The 21,994-nt window shown below is 41.8% G+C and overlaps 1 long non-coding RNA gene across 2 annotated transcripts; it reads left to right on the plus strand.

Annotated features, from left to right (window-relative positions):
• The first annotated feature begins 2,897 nt into the window (after positions 1-2,897).
• LOC149524006 (uncharacterized) lies at positions 2,898-21,785 on the plus strand. Of its 2 annotated transcripts, none has more exons than XR_016350218.1 (6): positions 2,898-3,208; positions 7,493-7,538; positions 9,136-9,274; positions 16,352-16,396; positions 17,782-17,865; positions 21,595-21,785. It is a non-coding gene; the product is annotated as an uncharacterized LOC149524006 (long non-coding RNA). The 2 variants fall into 2 exon arrangements; XR_016350219.1 differs by having other exon boundaries at positions 7,496-7,538.
• Positions 21,786-21,994: the final 209 nt, after the last annotated feature.

Raw genomic sequence — 21,994 nt, forward strand, 5'->3', positions numbered from 1 at the left:
CAACAGCAGCAGAGAAAATTTTTAAAAGTGAAAGCTGAATTTCCAGAGTACAAGAAGGCAACTTGAAAGAGGTGCCCATGTATTGTGTGGACCCACTCTGCTCTAGTGGGGAGTACAGGTGGAAAGGTTTTTTGCATTTGCTCTAAAGATGATGAAGATCAGGATTAGCCTCATCTCTTCTGGGATTTCCACAGTCATGGTCTGGTTGCTGAGAAAGCTTTGTCTTCTAGTCCACACGTTTCACCTACGAGATTGACTGGTCCATTATTCTAGTGAAATATCTGTCATAAAAGATTGTGATCATGCAGACTGAGGTGGCCCTTCAGCTAAGTCATCCTTATGATGTTTTCTGTTGTTTTGATATTACTTTCTGACAGTAGTGGTTAGGAACCTCAATCTGCATCAGGTCACACAGTAGGTCAGTGCCAGAGGACCACACTGGCTCTCTTGGAATCAGTTCTATGACATGCTTTGAAGATGGGGACCGAAATTTTACATTTGACCTAGTATTTAATGGGGAGACTAGACAGAATGGCAGTGTGTTGATGGGCTCTTTGGGGCTTGTATTGCTGAGTAGATGGGCTGTTATGCTAAATACCCAGTGGAGCTTTTGTAAGTGTGATGGTTTCATATCCAGGAACAAAGTTACGGTAGTGAATTTTAGAGATCATGAATATGTGGACATGATTGACATCTTTATAAATGACCTGGATGTAGGGATAGAGAGCATACTGGTCAAATGCACTGGTCAAAGCTGGGGTGAGGAGGCTGCCAACACTTGGGAGGATAAAGTGGGTTGTGCCCAGAAAAGCTCATGATACCATCTACCAGTGCTTTTTTTGTGATGGTATGCCCCGGGATGGCATACTGGCACCTATTTTCCCATCATACTTTATTTGAATGGGATTCCCCTCTAGTGTACCAGCACCTATTTCCTGGGGTGACTTGGCTCCTGATGGAAGTCCGCATTTCAGCCCCAGCATGTTATTTTTTGTTATGTTTTGTTTTTTTGTTCAACAACTTTTCCATTTTTTTTCTCAACAACTTTGAGCCTGGAGTACCGGCACCTTTTTTCTTACAAAAAAAGCACTGCTATCTACATTTTTGATAGCCTCCAACACGCTGCAGGACTATTTGTTATTTTTAAAGTTCTTTCTAAAATTCAGAGGGACCTTGATAAATTGGAAAACTGGGCTGTGGAAAACAAAATGAAATTTCGCAAAGGCAAATGTATGGTAATACACTTAGGAAAGAAAAATCAAGTGCGCAGATATTGAATGGAGGATAACAGGCTCAACAGCAGCCCAGCTGAGGAGGATCTAGGAGTTGTGGTGCATCACAACTTCAACATGAGTCAGCAATGTGATGCTGAAAAAAACCCAGCAAAGGCAATTTTAGGTTTCATTATCAGAGGCATAACAGGAAAGTCACAGGAGGTGACATATAGCGCTGGTGCTGCATAGGGATGATCTAGGGTATGGTGTCCAATTTTGGTCACCAGTGTAGAAAAAGGACGTAGAGGATTTGGAAAAGATCCAGGGGTAAGGAATAAAGATGATCAAATGGATAGAATGCAAGCCATATGACCAAAGGTTGAAGGAAGTGGGTGTATTTATTTTGGAATCAAGGAGATCTGGGCAGTCTTCAAATATTTGAAAGGCTGCCACAAAAAATGGAGTAAAGTTGTTCTCTGTTGCCACAACACAAGAATAGTTTTAAACTACGACGTAGCAGATTTAGATTAAATCCCAGTAAAAACTTCCTAATTATAAGAAGAGTTGGAACTGTAAGCGTGTATCTACACAGCAAAGTTATTTGGAATAATGGCTGTTATTCCAAAATAACAATCCGAGCGCCTACACAGACATTCCGTTATTTCCAAATAATTTCGAAATAACGGACAACTTATTCTAACTTCTGTAAACCTCATTCTACGAGGAATAATGCTTATTTGATTTTGAAGTAAGATGTGTGTAGATGATCCAATGCTTCTATTTTGAAATAGCCCCTCACCAGTGACTTTCTAAGTCATTCCTCCTGGGGCTTTAAATCGAGGTAGCAAATCTACATTAGGGAAGCCTGCCTCGGACTAATTTTGAAGCTCCCTGCAGTGTAGACATGCTATTTTGAAATAAGCTATTTTGGAATAACTGTTCCGGAATAGTTTATTCTGAAATAACTGTGCAGTGTAGACATAGCGTAAGAGTTGTAATGGAAGAGTCTGCCTGGGAAGGTTGTGGAAACTCTTTCATTGGAGATATTCAAAAAAGGTTGGATTACCATCTGCCTCAGATGATTTACACAACAAATCATGCATCTTGGAATGATGTTAGATTAGATTAGTGACTCTCAACCTTTCCAGATAATAGTACCCCTTTAATGAGTCTGATTTATATTGCGTACCTCAAGTTTCATTTCACTTAAAAACTACAAAATCAAACATAAAAAAGCAAAAATGTTACAGCACACTATTACTGAAAAATTGCTTGCTTTTTCATTTTTACCCCATATAATTATAAAATAAATCAATTGCAATATAAATATTGTACCTACATTTCAGTGTTTAGCATACAGAGTTCTATAAGCAAGTGGCTTCATATTGAAAAGAATGGGTGAGAGAGTTATCATTGAGGACTTCACAGCTGGTGGAGTTTTAGGAGCCTATGTCCTGTCATCTGAGGAATTAAAAATAAAACTATCTCAGTGACAATCTTAAATGGGACAGCAGGATTTCCTGGCTGTCCACAATCATGCTGTGGAATGTTGCAGCAAATATGAGTGTTGATATTTGCATGGCAAGGAGCAGATACTCTATCTCTGATCCACGTCATAGCTAAACACCTTATTTGGAGAGGGCCAGGATATTGGTAGCATCCAAGTGAAGTGGGAGATAACCTTGGTAGGCTTCCCAATTACCTTGCTCAGTAATAGGATACTAATCAGGAGCTGGACAGGTTGTTTGCAATGAGTGTTAGGTTGTTTGGATGATGGAGTGATTCAGGGCAGATGGTGCTAATTATCTAAGATGGGAGGTGCCCAGGTGCCTTCCCTATCCAAAGAGGGCATACATCAGGCACAAGAGGTGTCTCAGGTTTGTTGCACTGCTCTAGGATTCTTATTATGTGAATGCAGTGGGGGGTTGATCAGAAGGAAGCAGTGGGTAGGAAAGAGACATCTACAGTGGATCCTAATGCCTTTGATATCAAAGGTTAGTACAGGAGAGCTGTTTCAGAATTTGGATGCTGCATGGTATAGTGAGGAGGGAAACAGGAAGCTGAGGGAGATGAAATAGGGATGGGAAACTCACAGGAGAATATGGGAAATAGAAAGTGAAGCAATTAAGGACTATCTTTTTAAGATTTCAGACCTACATTTATTTTTGAATCTGGATACTAACAGTGCTATATATTCAGAATACTAAAAATTATTGTAACAAGTATTTATTTATCCTATTATTTGAAGGCAAAACAAAGTAAAGTCAAATGAAAATGCATCACAAACGTCTGTGACAAAGGTTGACTAGCAACATATTTTTGGACAGACTTTCACAGTTGGTATGATACCTCTTTTTCTACCTCAGCCTTCCTTTTGTAATACACATTAAGTCAGGCATTCAACCTTGCATTAGTACCTAAGGCCATATTTAATAAACTGTTATGCTCTCATTATATAGTTTTCACACTAGGAAATAGAGAAATCTGTAGCATATCTAAAAATGAAAAGTTCAAAATCTTTCACATTCTCCTGCCCTCCTCATCTAGATCCATCCACAAACCCCATTAACTGCAACCCTCTGTTCTTTCTATGAACTTTCAGGAATGTCTCAACTAAGTGAAAGGCAAGCTGGGCCAAAATATTTCCTTTACTGTGTCTCAAATTTTCTTAGCTCTAGAGAACACTTACACTGTATATGCCCTAAAAAGTGCTATAGAATAGCAGAAAGGAATGTGTCTTGAAATAATGTATCTTGATTTTCTCCAGCAATGGAATAATAGTGAGACACAGGATTAGGTAAAATCATTGTTTCCTGCTCCAAAAAGATCAGGCAGTGAGAACTATGAGTTGGGTTTTCATTAATTAAATATGATGCTTTAATTTAGTTTGAGACTGTAACAACAAACTGAAGCACACTTTATTTGCAGCTTTCATAATGTATCAGAATATATTTATAACATAGTATTAAAATAAAATATATTGGATTATGTATTTTTTCAAGCACGGTATTTAAATTTACTTCAGAACAATTCTTATAGAATCAAATTTGTAACACAGGGCCCAATTTTAGCAGCTCTTTTCCTGCATATGTTATTGTTTATTATAACATATGCATAGAAAACAAACTTAAAGTTGATCAATCTTTTTTTCTCTGCCATGGCCCAGTGGGTTGGAAATTGGCTGTTACATTAAAACTACATCAGTAAGGGAATAGAGTCCTTATCAAAGATAACCAGTTCTGCTGCTTTGAAAGGACACCGTCAACTTGAAAATCACATTTCTGTCTGAAAATGTTGTGCCTACTGTAGTTACAAGTAACTCATAAGATTAATGGAGCTGAAAATGGTGGGGAAAAATTTCCTCTATTTTCCCCCATGTGTTTACTTTGATAGCGTTTTAGAAGAGCTGGTACTAGGCCTGCTCAGCATTTAAGTCAGTCAGTGCTATCCATTGTTAAGATTACACGATACTTCCTATTATAAGATACTGATTTCAGGTGCTTGTAATGTTGTCAAAATGTAAGCATTTGAGCTGAGAATTTTCCATTCATTGTGTGGTGGATGGGTGTTTTCCTTTTTGGGAGGCACATAAAGTGGGTAGGAACCATTAGCCAAATTAGTTCAGCTGTTTTCAAGAATGATACTAAGTACAAACAATTGATGGGGAGTGGGGAAGAAGGAGAATTGTCCTTTTGTACCCCAAAAATTAAAAACTGCAGTTGAGCTTGGTCTGTATTCCAATGAAGGCTCTGCTAGGTAAAGAGCAGCCATAATCTGCCCCTGTAAAAAAAAGTCTGTTTGGTTAGTACTGGTAGTTAACCTTTTAAAATTTACATACTTTTAATTCATGTTCAAGTGAACTATGTTACTGCAGTTGTTGTTATAGACTGCTATGATATAGGGCCACTTTATTTACTAGATAGTCTTTGTTTTTGTCCTCCAGGATTTCCAAGAATGTGAGCTCTAGATTGACAAGGTGGGAAGAGCTCTGTCTAAGTTCAAAACAGCTTGTCTATTTCACCAACAGTTAAAAAAGTATTACTTAAGTCACCTTTTCTCTCTCAAATCCTGGGACCAAAAACAGCTACAACACCACTGTACAGGCAGTCCCTGACTTACGCGGATCCGACTTACGTCGGATCCGCACTTACGAACGGAGCTTTCTTGCCCCGGAAGTCAGGGCGAGAAAGCCCCGTTCGTAAGCTGCTTCGGTGCCCCTGGTCTGCTGGAGACCGTCTCCAGCAGACCAGGGGCACCGGGCGGGTTCCCGCACTTCTGAGGCTTTGCCAGAGCAAAGCCTCAGAAGCGCGGGAACCGCTGCTGCTGCCCCTTGAGACCCGGTGCCTGTGGTCTGCTGGGGACGGTCCCCAGCAGACCACAGGCACCCGGACTGAAGCCGCAGCCGCGGGGGGGTCCCGCGCCTCTGAGGCTTTGCCAGAGCAAAGCCTCAGAGGCGCGGCACCCCGCTGCCGCTGTGGCTCTGCTCCCTGTGTCCCTGGTCTGCTGGGGGGGGGGGGGCGCAGCTAGTGTGCTCCCCCCCCAGCAGACCAGGCTTTTGTTTTGGACTCTGGGGCAGAGCAGCTGGGGCACTGCCGATTGGTCCTGCAGCGCCCGTGGGCACTACTGGACCAACCCGGCAGCACCCCAGCTGCTCTGCCCCAGGTCCTGATTCAGCCGCTGCTGGTCAGTTTCAGCAGCGGCTGAATCAGGACGTCTGGGGCAGAGCAGATGGGGTGCTGCTGGGTTGGTCCTGTAGTACCCCAACTGCTCTGCCCCAGGCCTCCCCAAGTCAGCTTCTGCTGAAACTGACCAGCGCTGACTACAGGAAGCCCCAGGCAGAGTTGCTCTGCCCCGGGCTTCCTGGAATCAGCTGCTGATCAGTTTCAGCAGCAGCTGACTTGGGGACGCCTGGGGTTCTTAAGTTGATTCTGTATGTAAGTCAGAACTGGCGGTCAGTTTCAGCAGTGTCTGAATCTGGACGCCAGTTCCGACTTACATACAGATTCAACTTAAGAACAAACCTACAGTCCCTATCTTGTACGTAACCCGGGGACTGCCTGTATATAGTTAACCTCAGATGACTTTTGCATAGTATTTCGATGTCCCTTTGTATGATGTGGTTAACAGAAGAGGGAAAAGCCATGGGAAGTCTCCAATTGCTTATTGTTTTGGTTTGGTTGGGATTTCTTGGTAGAATGTGGTGTGGTAAAGATTAAACAGCATTCTGGTGTGAATTTCTATAAAATGCCTTGAGAAAAAAACAGCCTCACCGTACATATAGATTAACTAGAAAAATGTCCAGGGCATTCCTTTTTGTTTTATTTCTGGCTGAAATACTAGGAAAGCAGTTGCTGTGCTTTCTCTCAGTGTTTTGATAACAAATTTGCATACACAAGTTGCAAATATTTCAGGATATATATGTGTTTGATTAGATCAGGCGTAGCGAACCTTTTTGTCAGGCAGGGGCTACTGACCCATGAAAAAAATCAGTTGGAGGCCACACACAAGTGAGAAGGTAAAAAACTAACCAACCAACCGAAACTCACTATCCTGACTCTTAACAAACTTGGAACTTCCCCCACAGGAGAGGTGGGAAGGGGACGCGGAGGCTTGGAGTTTTGCTGTCTGTCTGGAGCATGAGCGCTAGCGTGCTCTGATGATGGATGGAACCCTAAGCTTTACCATGGCCAGAGTCAAATAAGCTCGGGTGGGGGGAGGGGAGGGAGCGGATCTGGCCAATGGGCCACAGATTCCTTACCCTTGGTTTAGATGTACTGTACTATACCATGTGTCCTCACTCTCATCTAGTTTAGGTTTTGTTTGCTGTGGACACAACAAACACTAAAGTGATTATGAACATTTGTATTATGTGTAGAAAAATCTGGAGTGAAATCTAAGCTCCACTGAAGTCCGTGACAATACTCCCATTGACATCATTGGTGCTAAGATTTCACCTATTGTTTTTTTATGTAGAAGCCATTCAGAAGAGTTCCTATCTACAGTAAGAGATGTTCCCTTATTGACATTTAGTTTATGTTTTAGAAAAAAGGACAAAGGAGAATGATAGCGTAGGAACAATTTAACACAAACTTTAAAATAAAAAGTTATAACTAGAATGAGCCAAATTTCAAAAGGGATCTCAATTTGTCTATCAACTTGCAAGTGTCCAGGTAATCTAGTACTAAGTCTCCCTGTCATCAATGTACTTATCTGAGTACCTACAAATACCTGTAATATCTTTTGTATCAGTTTTCAGACTTGTTCTTTATTGATTTCAGTAGAGTTGTACCAGTGTAATGAAGAATAAGGAGCGAATCAGACCAAGTGAGTACCATGTGCCTATAACTAAAAAAGGGAACACATATTTATAGTGCAACTACAAAGCTGATGTTGTTGCTTTCTTCTCGGATGATTCATAAATGAAAAGGTAGAGCTAGAGATTAAAAAGTGAGCAAGTAATGTGTAAGCTGTGAAATTCAATTAGTTCCTCCTAGAAAGCCAAATTGTGGTGAATACAGAGGAGGAAAGGTAGGGTGAAAATACCTACATCAAAGCTGTACATAATAAGCTTGAATAATTAATTGTAAATTGCTGGCCAAACCTGGAAATGCACCAGATTTTGTGCAGAACAGAAAGAATGACAAGTTAATTAATAATTTATAAAATTTCTTATCCTCAAGTTTAATAAAACAATCCTTTGTATTTTGTGGCTATTTAATGTGCACCCAAGGAGGTGTTTTTTCATGGGACCTTCAGTGGTAGCATGAGAATGAAGGCTGTGCTTCACTTCCATCTCTTGTACATCTTATGCAAGGATAGAGCCCAATAGCAGCCTCTACCCCAATGGGGTATTTTGGGGTCTTGTTTCCCTCAAGGGATAATGAATCACTTGAAAATGGGCAGAGAGGAGTAGAGGATGTGGCTAGGCTCTTTCCACATAGGCCACAAAGTGGGGTGGATAGCTAAGGAGGGAATAGTTGTGTGATCCATTTCACTTAACGGATGGTGTAAACCAGTGGTCATCAACCAGTAGATCGGGATCTACTGAAGATCCCAGATCATCTGACAAGTGACCCTGACTGGCCTGGCCAGGCTATCAATTGCTGGCACTTTAGCTACCTTTCCCTGCACTGCTGTACTGCTCCTGCCTTCTACCTTAGAGCTGCCCTTTGCCCCGCCCCCCTGGGCATACTTAAAGGGACAATGTGAATCTCTCACTCTCACACATTGTGTGTGTCACTCACACAAACACATGCTGTCTTTCACACTCACACAAGGAGTAGGACAGGGCCTTGGAAAAGAGTGAGGAGGGGCGGGGCCTAGAATAAGGGGGGAATGAGGCGGGGCAAGGGTATGTGGGTTTCAGGTAGATCCTGGATTGTACCTAAATACAAAAAGTGAACTTGTGTTCAAAAAGTTTGGAGACCATTGGGGTAGACTGCTCATTGAGCAACCCCTAGACACAGCACTTAAAGTAAAACTAGTTACCATTGGTATGGTTTGCCACTGGAAAATGCCAGTTTGTCAAAAGTGAAACGTTTTATGGAAATATGATGCTGGAACACAGGCAGGGTTCCAAAACTACCAGATAGATTTTGAAACTTGCATCTTGTGGGTGGCCTCAGGACTGGTAGTCCTTAGGGTTGTCAGACTCCTAGGCCAGCTGACTCCCCAGGGTTCCTGTCAGGAATCGAGGCAATCCCTGGAATCATGGCCACTAGAAGCCATGGCTTCTGAATAACAGTGGTGAAACAGACCAGTTTGGATTCATGTCAGCTTTAGACAGCAGCTGCCTGGTTTGGCCAGGAAGCACATTTTGTTCTGCAAATACCACATTTTTAGTATTTCTTACAGAAAAACTTTGAGAAATCCCTTTTTGTGTGAAATTTTTAAAAATAATTTTGGTTTTGTTCTTATTCAGAAAGAAAACCAAACTTCTAAACGTAAATGAAGTGGAAAGTCAGAGTTTTGATCTACTCCAGAGGAGCCAACAGTCCTGAAAATTGCCTGGACACTGGGAGGAAGTTGGATCTGTGCTCCTGGAAGGGGCAGGCCCTCAGGTAAAAGGAGTGAGGCCAGGAAAAGCAGGCCCTCAATGCAACCTACCTCACAACATGACTCCTCCCTCAACCGTCAGTGCTGCCTGGAGTGCGCCATGCTTCTCTAGGCAGCCCAATGAACTGCCCAGATCATGTCACGCAGTGCTCCAGTGGCAATTTGAAGGGCTCAGATCTCCAGGCACTGCTGCTGCTGCAGTGGCTGTAGCAGTAGCTGGGAGCACGGGGCCCTTTCTAATCACTGGACCCTGAAGTGTTTGCCCTCCTCCTCCCTGCCATCTTGCCAGAGCTCTACCTTTGAGAGACAATCCCTTGAACATCTTCCTCTTTCTTCTGTAGGGGGAATGCTACAACCTATAGAGATCGTTATGCAAATTACACACTATAACCCCAAATAAGCAGTCCTGTCACCTATAGTGATGTAAACAGGGTCTGAATCAATGCTTTCATTACAACAAGCTGGAATGGGAAAGGAATCCTGGGTGTGATTATGTCCACTCTGTTGCTCAGGCCTGCTAGGTATTCAATTGTTATGTAAATATAGTTCACGCTGGTATGGGAAAGAAATTCTGGGTGTGGTCATGTAAATACAGTTCACTCTCTTGCTTAGGCTTGCTAGATATCCAGTTGTTGGAATGGTATTTTGCCTATTGTAACAAATTTGTGGCTGTTGTGGGGGTCACAAACCACATTAACCCCAAACATAGGAATTGTAAAATGTGGCCACCAATGCCTGCAGTTATTGGGAATGCAGAAAAGCAGACTGTGTTTAACTCAGTTCAAAGTAGGGACACTGTCATTGTAAAGAATCTAGGATGGACACAGCTTTCTCTTCCAAACTCTGTGAAGGCAATTGGGGGAAGGGCAGAGCTCTGAACCAGCAGGCTACATGTCCTCCAGGAGTGAGTTGTAAGACTGGTTCAACCTGTTTCTCTTTGCCCTCCACCATTCTAATGATAGAACTAAAACAGACTCCATAAGGAGTCTCTTTATTATTTTAAAATGTTATTCCAGTGGATGCTGGAATCTTTTGACTGGACTGTGCAGCAAGCTAAGAGCTGAAATCACAGAGAAGCTGACATCACAGAGAGCTGAAATCACTAGGTTTGGCCCATAGCCAAATTCATCACAAGGCCAGTGGCAGCAGCTTGCAGGCTGGTGGGCGGTGGGAACAGTGGCTGGTAGGAGGGGCTGGCAAGTGATCAGCAGGAGCAAGTGTCCGGCAGGTGGTTGGCAGGAGCAAGCAGCCAGCAGGTGGCCAGCATGCGCAGTGTCAGGTGATCAGCGGGGCGGCTAGCAAGTGATTGTCAGGAGCACCGGCAAGTGGCCAGCAGAGTGGTCATTGGGAGCAGTGGCAAGCAGCCTGCAGGTGACAAGCAGAGTGGTGCCAGAGAGCAGCAAGGAGTGACCAATTGAATGGGGGAGATGCCTCCTACTCTCTCCCCTGTATGGGAGGTGAACTCTGCAGATCACCTCTGAACTCTGGTCTGCCCTGACCAAGGGCAGCAACTGTAAGTGGGATGCAGAGAAGGGTTGGGCATGTGAATGGGACACTTATAGTGCTGGTCTTGTGATCTTGAGAGGCATTGTCCAACCTATTGGAGTTGAGATGTTTACTTGTAGTTTGGTTATGAACTCTGTGGTGTTTTCCCAAATTAATGCCATATTACTTCTCTCCATCTTTCATTAAAAGTTTCTTTTCTATGCTCAGACTCTGTGGTTGTGACTGGGGAAGCACTGCCTCCCAGAGGCACCAGGGGTGTGTGTGAATTTCCCAGGTTACTGGGTGGGGGCTCAAACCAGTTCTGTGTTGGATGGATGAACAGGAACCCCTAGATATTGAACCCGGCCCTGGCTGCTGCTGGCGCTATCTAGCAGAAGAGTTACAGTGGAACAAAATGAAGCACAGTCTAGGAAGGTCAAGTGTTCAAAGGAGGCCTTTATTATGCAAAAGGCACCCAAATGATAAGAAATGTCTTGAAGTATTTGATAAGGTTAAAGACCAAAGAGAGAGATTTGTAAGGGAGTTATAGCTATATATGTAGGAGGAAGTTAAGCAAATAGATGTTTAAGATATTCTGAATATCAGGAAAATATCCTAATACTGACCTCAGACAGTGGTACTGTCTCTGAAGGGAAATGATTGAGGATTAAGTCATTTAAAACCAAACCGGACAAAACACAGGAGAAAATACTGCAGGGAGTAACTTATGTCTGCAGAAGAATGGACTAGATTACCTAGGAGGGTGCAGATAACAAAGTGTCCAGGAAATGAGAATCACAGCCCCTGTTACTGATGGGTTTGTTAAACATCCTTTCATTTTCATTGTATCTCAGTAACAATATAATAATTTGACATTTGAATTGTATAGTAACCCTGTAAAACTGAAAGGATAAAAAGTAAATTCTGCCACAGAGTACAGCAGATTAACTGACAAATGTTACCATTCGTGGGAGTTGCAAATCTAGCTCCCTATTCACTGCTCTGAAAATATTCCCTGTAAAGTCTGAAGTGCTGCTGAAAATCCAATATACAAAAAGAGCTCCTGCTCCTCCTTCTGCAAATACTCTTATAATCAAAGATCGTTTGCTGTCAGGAACTGGCATACTGTAAAGGAAAAGGCACGTTGTAGACAATCTTCTTACTGCCCTGTTCAATCTGTAGCTAAAATCTCACTTCAGTGCCTATTTTGAGGCACGGTAACTCCTTTCTTATTAATATATTTTATAAGCAATAATAATCATTAGCTGCATTCATTTTTGAGAGTTTGTCTGCATGTCTGTCTGTCTGTCCATGGCCTTCCCTAAAGGGAGCCTGGGGGTGGGAGACTCAGTGCTGTGGCAGTCCCTGGAAGTGTCAGAGGCTCCCAAGCCAGCCTCTTTCACCTACCTGGTGATTCTGTCTTTTTTCTGTCTGCTTTTATGAGAAACAATCCCATTTTCCTGGCACAATCAAACTCTTCCCTTATGATAAAAGGACACAGCATACCGAATTTGGTGGTCTTAGCTCTTACTGTTTAGGAGGAGTTCTCCAACAAACAGACAGACACACACAGAGACAGGTGCACAAATGCAATGACAGGCAAACTCTCTCAAATGTATAGTAGATTACTAACTCAGGCTGTAATTCACTGAAATGTCAGGACTCATATAAGCCATTCTGGTAGCACAAAATTACCCTAGCCCTTTTTTTGGTTTAAGAATTTTCCTTGTGTAGTGAAATCCTTGGATGGTGTATTGCTGGTAAAAACAACGAGAAGTCCTATGGCACCTTATACATTAACAGATTTATTGAAGCATATGCTTTTGTGGGCAAAGACCCACTTTGTCAGATGAACATAGTGGAAATACCAGAGGCAAGTATAAATACACAGGCATAGGAGAAGAGTGCCAATCAAGAGTAAGGCTAGAAATAACAAGGTCAACTCATTATCTCTAGTCTTACTCTTGATTGGCACTCTTTTCTATGCCTGTATATTTAAAAAGTATTTCCACTACATGCATCTGATGAAGTGGATCTTTGCCCACAAAAGCTTATGCACCAATAAATCTGTTAGTCTATAAGGTGCCATAGGACTTCTCGCTGTTTTTGCAGATTCAGACTAACACGGCTACCTCTCTGATACTTGTTGGTAAAGTGTCTTGTAAACTAGTCCCCTCCTGCTGACAACACAAGGGTCATGCCTGGAGCATTCCTATGCCCAGCTGATCTCCGGTTGTCATTAAAACCATTTGGGATCACTGATATGTGACCATCAAATTGCCCTAATGTAAAACTGGGAGCAGACTGATGTTCCAGGATCCAAGGTAAGGGGAAAAGTGTGGTGCACAAATGTACAGTAAAGTCTTCTTTGCACTCTAGTCTCCTGGTCTTACTCCAAGTTCTCTTTGGCCAAACAGGAGAATAGTTTCAGATGGCAAATGCTTCTGGTGAAATCTATGAACCAAAAGCATTGTAAAGGTGTTCTTAGTTTGTAGCCTAGTCACTGGTTTCTTCTAAGATATATCTTGGTTCCTACTGGTCACTGAGTAGCAAGATGGCCTAAAAAATGAGCATGGCACTAAGCTTCTTGAAACCTGAGCTCTAAACCTGCCTCTGAAGTCTCCGACTTGTAACTTGATTAATCAGAATCTCTGTAAACAGGTTAGTTATACTTACCTAACTCAGAGTGGGCTCTGAAGATTAATAAATTAATATTTGTAGACTGTTCTGAACAGTCTGGGTATCACCATTTTTACTTATCTGCTCCTCTAGCCTGAAGCCCCCTTCTTGCCATTGGAAAGCCTTTTACTCCTCTCCGAACCTTGATGTCTCATTCAAGCCCTGTTATGTCACCTTCTCCTCTGGGGATGTGGGAGGTCCATAAAAGCAGCAATTCTCCTGCTAAAACACTGACTGAGGAACAGTTTTCTATCAGATGTAATGTTGTTTTCCCGTTCTGCTTTCTGTTACCATCAATGTTTGCTAACTTATTTTCCCATCTTTAGCACCATCTTCTGTAAATGGGGATTGACTTTTGAATGACATTTGGTTTTCTGAAGCGATGAAAATTATTGTTCAGATTCTCTGCTCTTCTCTTCAGTGGACTTTTGTGATGGAGGCAATGGGTGTACCAGTTGGTGCCACTGACAGGAGGGTTGAGATGGAACACTTGTCAAGTTGTCCCTTTCTATTTCTTCTTCTTCTTGTTTTTTTTGGGATTACTCGACAAATAGTGTAATCTACTCGCCCATGGCAAGTAGATTACACCCCGGAAGAACGAGCACGGAGTGATCTGCACATGCGCAGAGCACAGAACCACATGACTGGCGAGCGGGGCTCTCCACCACTTGGCGAGCCCTGAAAATAACCTTTGCAAAAAAAAAAAAAAAAATCAACCAACTTCTTCTCCTACATTTGGATTGGAGCTGGGGACATAATCAAAAAATGTTTAAAGCCATTCAAGCCTTCAAACTAACTTGCTCATATTTATGCCCTTATATCCACCACAGAATGATCAGGGTGCTGCCCCTCTGGGACCTTCTCCCACTATCAAAAATTTGCTGTACTTTGAACAACAGCTCTGAGTTGGTTTTGGGGGGTAGGAGAAGGTCTTGGCCAATACAAAACAGTTAAAGCTTCCTTAGGTTTCACTTATTCTTCAGTAGATTTTCACCAGGACTCAGCCAGGAAACTATCTGGATCCCATGGCTCTGTTCTCTATCATCAGTATTTCTCCTTTTTCCTGGCCATATGAAAATCCCAGAAGTAGTGGGTCTTCCTCTGAAGTGCCATGAGCTGTGGGGAGCATGGTGTCATAAAAGCATCTAACTGGTCTGTTCGAGATTACTCAAAATGGCAGAGCCAGATGTGCAAGATCCCTAATACACAACAAAGATTGATTAATTTTTTATTTTTAAATTTCCAGTCATAGAATAGTTTGACAGATTTTATTGACTAAACTGAAAAATTCAGCAACTTCTTGCAGATATTCCTCTTGATGGCTCTTTAGAGGTAGTGCACTTCTGTCTCTAGGGTGCTGGGCTAAAATTTGGGAGACTGGTTTCTATTCCTAGCTTGACCACTGACCTGTTGTCTGATCTCAGCAAGTAACTTAACATCTCTTTCCCCTCCCAGCCATTTGCCGGTGTTGGCTATTTAGAGTACAAGTTCATTGGGATATGTGATGTCTATTTCTATGAAGTGCATTCAACGCCTATTACCATAGGGCTTGAGTTTTTATTGAGGTCTCTTGGTGCTACTCCAATACAAATAATACTAAGAAAAAGTGTGTGTGTGTGTAATAGTTTCTTCTACTAGCCTAATGGGCATCTTATAGTACAGATGGATCTGATTTCCACTACAGATTTGCTGATATAAACCTTAATGTTTTTTATTGTGTATCACTGTAGGAAATCCTGATTAACAGCAATACAGAGATAATTACGCAAGATGAAAACGATTTTAGTTTTAAAAATAATGTGTATTGTATGATTAATTTTACTCTGTCCTATATTAAAGTCCTATACAGGCATTATTCATACAGCTGCATAGTTTTTAAACATTAATAACAAGAAAGAAGAAGAAGAAATCCTAATTCTAAAGAGAAACATATCTGGGGGTTATTTAGAAACCTTAGTTCCAAGAAGAATCAGACTAACTGGGGTTTGATTTCTTCTGGGAACAAGAAATGGAGAAATAATGGATGTTTTTCTGTATTATGATTTATTTTTAAAAGGGAGCAAGGCCTGAAACAGAACCCTTGATTAATGCCACTTAGTCCTATGTCTAAACCATGCAAACACTCATGTGCTCAAAGTAAGAACTGGATTTGAAATTGTGCCTAACTTTATAAAGGCCTGGCCCAAACTGCAAAACATAAACATATGTGAACAATGGGGGTTGAAACGACAACCTGGAACTGAATGTAGCATATTGAAACTGTTGTGTCTCCATATTAAAGTTACAAGCAATGTGGAAATTGTGTGTTGTGAAACAACACTATAGTAGTTTTGGAGTAAGGTGCATTGCACCAGTGTTTCTCAAAATGGTCTGTGAAACCACTTTGAGAAAACTGTTAAGAGGCTGTGCTGATTTGTTTCCTTACTGGCACCATGGCCACGGAGCCTCACAGCTCCTATTTGCTCCATTCTGCCATTTGCAGCCAAGGGAAGCTGCTGGAAGCAGTGGTCTGGCCCACACCGCTTCCCACGGCTCCCTTTAGCTACAAACAGCAATACAGAGCCAATAGGAGCTGTGAGGCACCATGGTCATGGTGCCGGTAAGTAAACAAACCAGCACATCCAGTTAACAGATTTCCCAAAGTGGTTTCGCAGACACTTGGAGAAACACTGCATTACTCTGAAACCTGTCGTAGGAAAGATTAGAATGGAACACTAAGGTAGAATGAACTGGTTGGTATGTGTAGGCCCAGATACTCATAACCTCTTCTGGCTGCTTTATTCATGCTAGTTTTAGTATTGCCTTCTCAAAGTGTTCAAAAATGATGAGGCAGCCCCTCCATCATAAATTAATGAGATTTTTATTAAGTAAATACATTTGGGCTCTTTTTATTTACCTTCTGGTTTATGACCTTTTAGGGCTGATGATTTCAAGCTTTTCTCTGAAGCCATGACTGTGGTGAGGTGCGTACTAGTTATTTAATCAAGGCTTGGCATTGTCTAACATTGTGGGTTGATTAGCAGGCATTTCTTTAGTACAAAGTGGTGAGGTTTACTTTTCCTTCCCTGGTTTTTACTAGAAGGTTGATATAGACTCATAGACTTTAAGGTCAGAAGGGACCATTATGATCATCTAGTCTAACCCCCTGCACAGTGCAGGCCACAGAATCTCACCCACCCCTCCCAGAATAATCCTCTCACCTATATCTCAGATATTGAAGCCTTCAAATACTTTGAAGACCCCAAGATGCAGAGCATCCTCCAGCTGTGATCTGTGCTCCATGCTACAGAGGAAGGCGAAAAACCTCCAGGGCCTCTGCCAATCTTCCCTGGAGGAAAATTCCTTCCCGATCCCAAATATGGCGATCAGCTAAACCCTGAGCATGTGGGCAAGACTCATCAGCCAGACACCCAGAAAGTTCTCTAGTAATTGCTATCATCCCTCCATTGACCTATTTCCCACTGATAATGAATGGCCAATTAGTTACCAAGATCATGTTATCTCATCAATCCATCCCCTTCATAAACCCATCTAGTTTAATCTTGAAGCCAGATAGATCTTTTGCTCCCACTATTTCCCTTGGAAGGCCATTCCAGAACTTCGCTCCTCTAATGGTTAGAAACCTTCGTCTAATCTCAAGTCTAAACTTCTTACTAGCCAGCTTATATCCATTTGTTCTTGTGTCCACATTGGTATTAAGCTTAAATAATTCCTCTCCCTCCCTGGTATTTATCCCTCTAATATATTTAAAAAGTGCAATCATGTCCCCCCTCAGCCTTCTTTTGGTTAAGGTAAACAAGCCAAGCTCCTTGAGTCTCCTTTCATAAGACAAGTTTTCCATTCATCGGATCATCCTAGTGGCCCTTCTTTGTACCTGTTCCAGTTTGAATTCATCCTTCTTAAACATGGGAGACCAGAACTGCACATAGTATTCCAAATGGGGTCTCACCAGTGCCTTGTATAATGGCACTAACACCTCCTTATCCCTACTGGAAATACCTCGCCTAATACATCCCAAGATCGTATTTGCCTTTTTCGCAGCCATGTCACAATGGCGGCTCATAGTCAATCTATAATCAACCAGGACTCCGAGGTCCTTCTCCTCCTCCGTTACTTCCAACTGATGTGTCCCCAGCTTATAACTAAAATTCTTGTTATTAATCCCTAAATACATAACCTTACACTGTTCTAGTATGTTCTAGTATTCCAGAAATCAGGGCACTATTCAGGTCTATAAAGGTTTTATTCTTTGTAGGCCCTAAAATTTGTATTAAGTGTTTTTTTTTTTTTTTTTTTTTTTTTGCTGGGTGTGGTAATAAATATGCTTCTGTTTTTATTCTGTTCTGAGATTTAGCAGAGAGGACCCACCAGTACATCTCTGGCTATTCATTGGACCTGCTAAAGAGCCTTTGGAAAAACTGAAAGTTCCCAGGTAAATTATTCTATTTTGCCATTTGCTTAACATAGCAAGAAAGGAGGGGGATCTTTTAGGTTCAGCCAATGCTCCTTTACAACTCTCTGGCAGTCTGGTTTCATTCCCCACAGGTAATCATTTTTTTCACTGGTAGAGAATGATTTAGGCATATCAAAAAGGGTTAGTTTAATCAGTCAGCCTCGCCTGAGCTGTGGCAGGAGAGTGGCTGGAATGCATGTGTCTGACATGGAGGTTTGTTGGAGCCCCTCAAACTATGGATGAGTTCATTTGCATTTGTCTGGCAGGATGTGAGGGGCTGTCAACTAGCTGAGTGCTGTCATCCCCCGTTAACAGGTTCTAGTGTGGTAACTGGGTTAGAAAGAGTCCAGCTTAGGGCATTGATCCCTTGGCCAGTGGTCCTGAGCAGTTATAATGTGATGAGGTATACTTCTGTCTGATGCAGCTTGTGGCTTCTCACATCTCATCTCTTCTCTCTCTGATGTGGAGTAACAGAAGGAGTTGGGACTTTGGCAAGCCTAGGAGTGCAGAGGGGGCATGGCCTTCATATGTCAGATTTTCAGTGGGCTGGGGGTCACTGCTGCCATTTGAGCTATGCAATTGACATAACCATGTCAGGGAGTGGTTACCTCAGTTAAATTATAGTTGCTGCCTCCACATATAACCATAATGGTGCCTGTGTTTGTTTCTGAGACAACATTAATGGAGCCTCTAAACACTCAAAATTCGGGCTTTTTATAAATGTGGCCTATTGCAGCACAGATGCCGAGTTTTGTGTGACAGAGAAAGAATACAGTGAATTCATATTTGTGAACGTTATTACATTTTCTCCTAGGACTGGCTCAATGCAGGTCCTTCTCCTATCTTGGTTTACCAGTTTTTCTAAAGGTACTCTCATTCTCATGTCAGTATCCCGAGTACCCTTCCTAATCACAGCTGTTTTAGCACTGTGTTGGTGTCTGACCTCAGGGAATATAAAGAAGGCTTGGGTGTGCTGTTACTTTACCTGCTGTGCCATGGATTGGGATATACCATATGTGCATCTGCAATTAGACATTATCATTTCCAAAGTATTTACTTACCATTTGCTGAACCATTGAGTAATTACCACAGCAAAATCACACAATCTGTCAGTTCATCAGCCAAGTGTGCTCCTGGGCAGCCTTAGTGTATGCACCTTTCTCCTGTTCTGAGGCTTTTTTTTTTTTGACTGTTGTAGACCCCATCCATTGTGATAGCAAAGAAATTGGCATAAAATATGTAGATGGACACATGCTCCGTGAAGAATCTCTTGCCCTGTAGGAGGAATATCCTGTAATGTAATGGAGTTTTTTAAAAATGTATATTTTTAAGGGGGCAGTGGTTGTGTCTTTTTTGCAGGATGGTATTGGAAATTGGTTTAGTATCGCCCTTTCAGTGGTTTCTGATGATGTGAGTCAATTAATTAAAAAATAACTCCTTTGTAATTGCCGAAAAGGACTCCCCTTCCCCATGCTTTCCTCTGTTTGGTAGAAGCTTACTTTTTCCAAGAGGGAAGGGTGGTTCAGGTATTGATATTTACTAAAGATGGTAAGGGAATGTTGAGGGAGAATTTAAAAGGAAAATTATTTTTAGAAAGCATACTTTGCCTGGAAAAAGTTACAAGGCATTGTGTACTTACTTCTCTTCAGACCCCTACCAAGGAAAGAACCCAGGAATTTGCAGAAAATTGGGTCCCTAATGTGGAAATTTTACAGTATTGATGATGCCAGCATGACAAGTTGTCACTTTACAGGATGTTTTGAAACATGACCAAGCCTTAAAAACCAGGTTATTCTAAAATAATTAGAGCATCAGAATAGGAATGAATGTCAGTTACTGTAATTATTCTAGAAAGAGAACCAAAGCAAACAGAAATTTTCCCTAATTTTATATATTCTCAATAGATGGAACTAGGACATTATTGTTATAATGTAAACTACTTAGTAGTTACTCCAAAAATCAGCTATGCTTCACAGTCCTATGGTCCAATGTGTGAGCTGCTCATGAAGCAAGCACTCAAACAAAGGTAAGCTCAGAGCAATCTACAATAGGTTACAGCAGAATTTTTTTCTCCAAACCAAACATATTAAATCCAGTGTAGTTTTAATACACTCAATCTTTAGACATGACTGACACTGTCTGGATATTCATAGGCATTAGTGCTGAGCAATGGGAGCAGAAAGCTGAAAATGAGGGGTTATGGACAATAGGTGAATAACTTGCTACCAAGAGCTTTTCCTTGTAAAAGTTTCACATTACAAGATGAAAACTGTAAGTAAATGAAATACTTTATTAGATACAATTCTAAATTCTTCAGTATCTGTGGTCCCATATTAAGCAGCAATTGTTATTGCTGTCCCAGTGCCTCCTGCAACACATAGAAGATCAGATCTGAAAACAAAAAAAACTCAGAGGTGAGGAAACTTTCCAATAACAGAAGTGGGGAAACTTTTTTCTATCATGGGCCATTGACACACAGAAAAAAATCAACCACAGGCCACACACAAGTAAAAAACAATGTAATTTAGTCTTTTATTGAGAGAGAAATATGAAACTGTTGAATTCACCATGTCCCCCTCCCTCCAGAGGGTGCAGAGGCTCGAGGCTTTCCCTGCAGTGGAGTGAGCTGGTGCTTGATGCTCCAGCCCCAAGGGGCGGGCAGGGTGCTGAGATTCAGGGGTCGCCCTCTCCCCGCCATGGTAGGATGAGTTGGCACTCATGGCTCCAACCCTAAGTGGGAAGCCCCTAGGCTCGGGGCTTTTCAGCTGAAGCAGGGATGAGCCATAACTCATGGCTCCGCCTTCACAGAGGAGCGCCAAGATTTGCCAGGGGCCTGATCAAATTAACCAACAAGATGGCTCTGACCCATGGCCTATAGGTTCCTCACCCCTTCAATACACTTTTAGCATCTATGGAATACAACATGTGTCTTTCAGGGGGTTTTTTTGGTACTTTCTTTTCTGAAGAAGGTAGCTTCTGGTAACCACAGGTATGATATGATATGTAGAGTACCATAAAAACATCATTACATAGTTCCATGACATGCTCCATCCATAGATTTTATCCTCTTTAGAGATCTAGCTGGTAAACTGAACACACTGATGTGTCATTTTACAACCACTGTACAGTGTGTTTAATTTCTGTTGGTTTTGCTTTGTGTGTTGCTCTAGGTTAATTATACCCTAATGACAAGTAGGTTAAAACAATGTTGCTATTGAAATTGTTGTTCACAAATTTAATTCCACTGTATTGCTATTGATAAAAACCAGCACTGTAAATGTAGGATACTCGTATACAATAAAAATTTATAAAGTAATCTTTCTTCATTTGTTACAGATTTTGTGTGTGTGTGTGTGTATGCATGTGTATCTGCACATGTTTCTACTGTTTTGTTAAATCTACTGACATCTACTGCATGTAATATATGGTATCTGAGTTCCCTCAGTTTATTACATTATTGAAAGTACTGTATACATGAAACCCGTCACTCAAAGAAGAAGGGGGAAAGAGGAAACTAAACAATGAACATGTGCAAAGTTAGAAATTTATAGATTTAGGCCTCTGCAGCTACATATCCTGGAAGAGGGGGTGAGGAGGGGGGTGGGAAAGTGTTAAGAAAACAAATTATAGTTGTGGATGTGAGGACTCTGACACTGCCGTCTGACAAATTGACCCTCCTGCTTGACCTTCTACAATATGTTTCCACAGGTAATTCCATAACTCTCCAGCTAACTTTTAAAGATTTCCTGTTTGACAGCCACGAGAAAGGAAGTTCCACATCACCATGGAGCCAAATGTCCAACAAGATGAAACATCGGCATGCTTGAAACTTGTATAATTTATATTACGTTTCATCGCCTAACCCATATCCATATGATTAAATTTATTTCTGCTGATAACTGGGATTTTAGCTATATGGTATTGCAGTCAGTATGGTAAGATGTTCTGTTTCTGTTGTTGTTGGAATATGTGCTGGGGTGGACTGTGAAACTGATGAATGACCAACCGTGGCAGATTCATAATCCAGAACTTGGTGCAGCTGCGGGGAAACTAATGGCTAGCAGGGACCACTTCAGTCCCTAAGCTAATACCTGTCTCCTCCATCACA

The sequence above is a fragment of the Pelodiscus sinensis genome, chromosome 8 (genome assembly GCF_052426305.1).
Source record: "Pelodiscus sinensis isolate ZL-2025 chromosome 8, ASM5242630v1, whole genome shotgun sequence".
Taxonomy (NCBI): Eukaryota; Metazoa; Chordata; order Testudines; family Trionychidae; genus Pelodiscus; species Pelodiscus sinensis.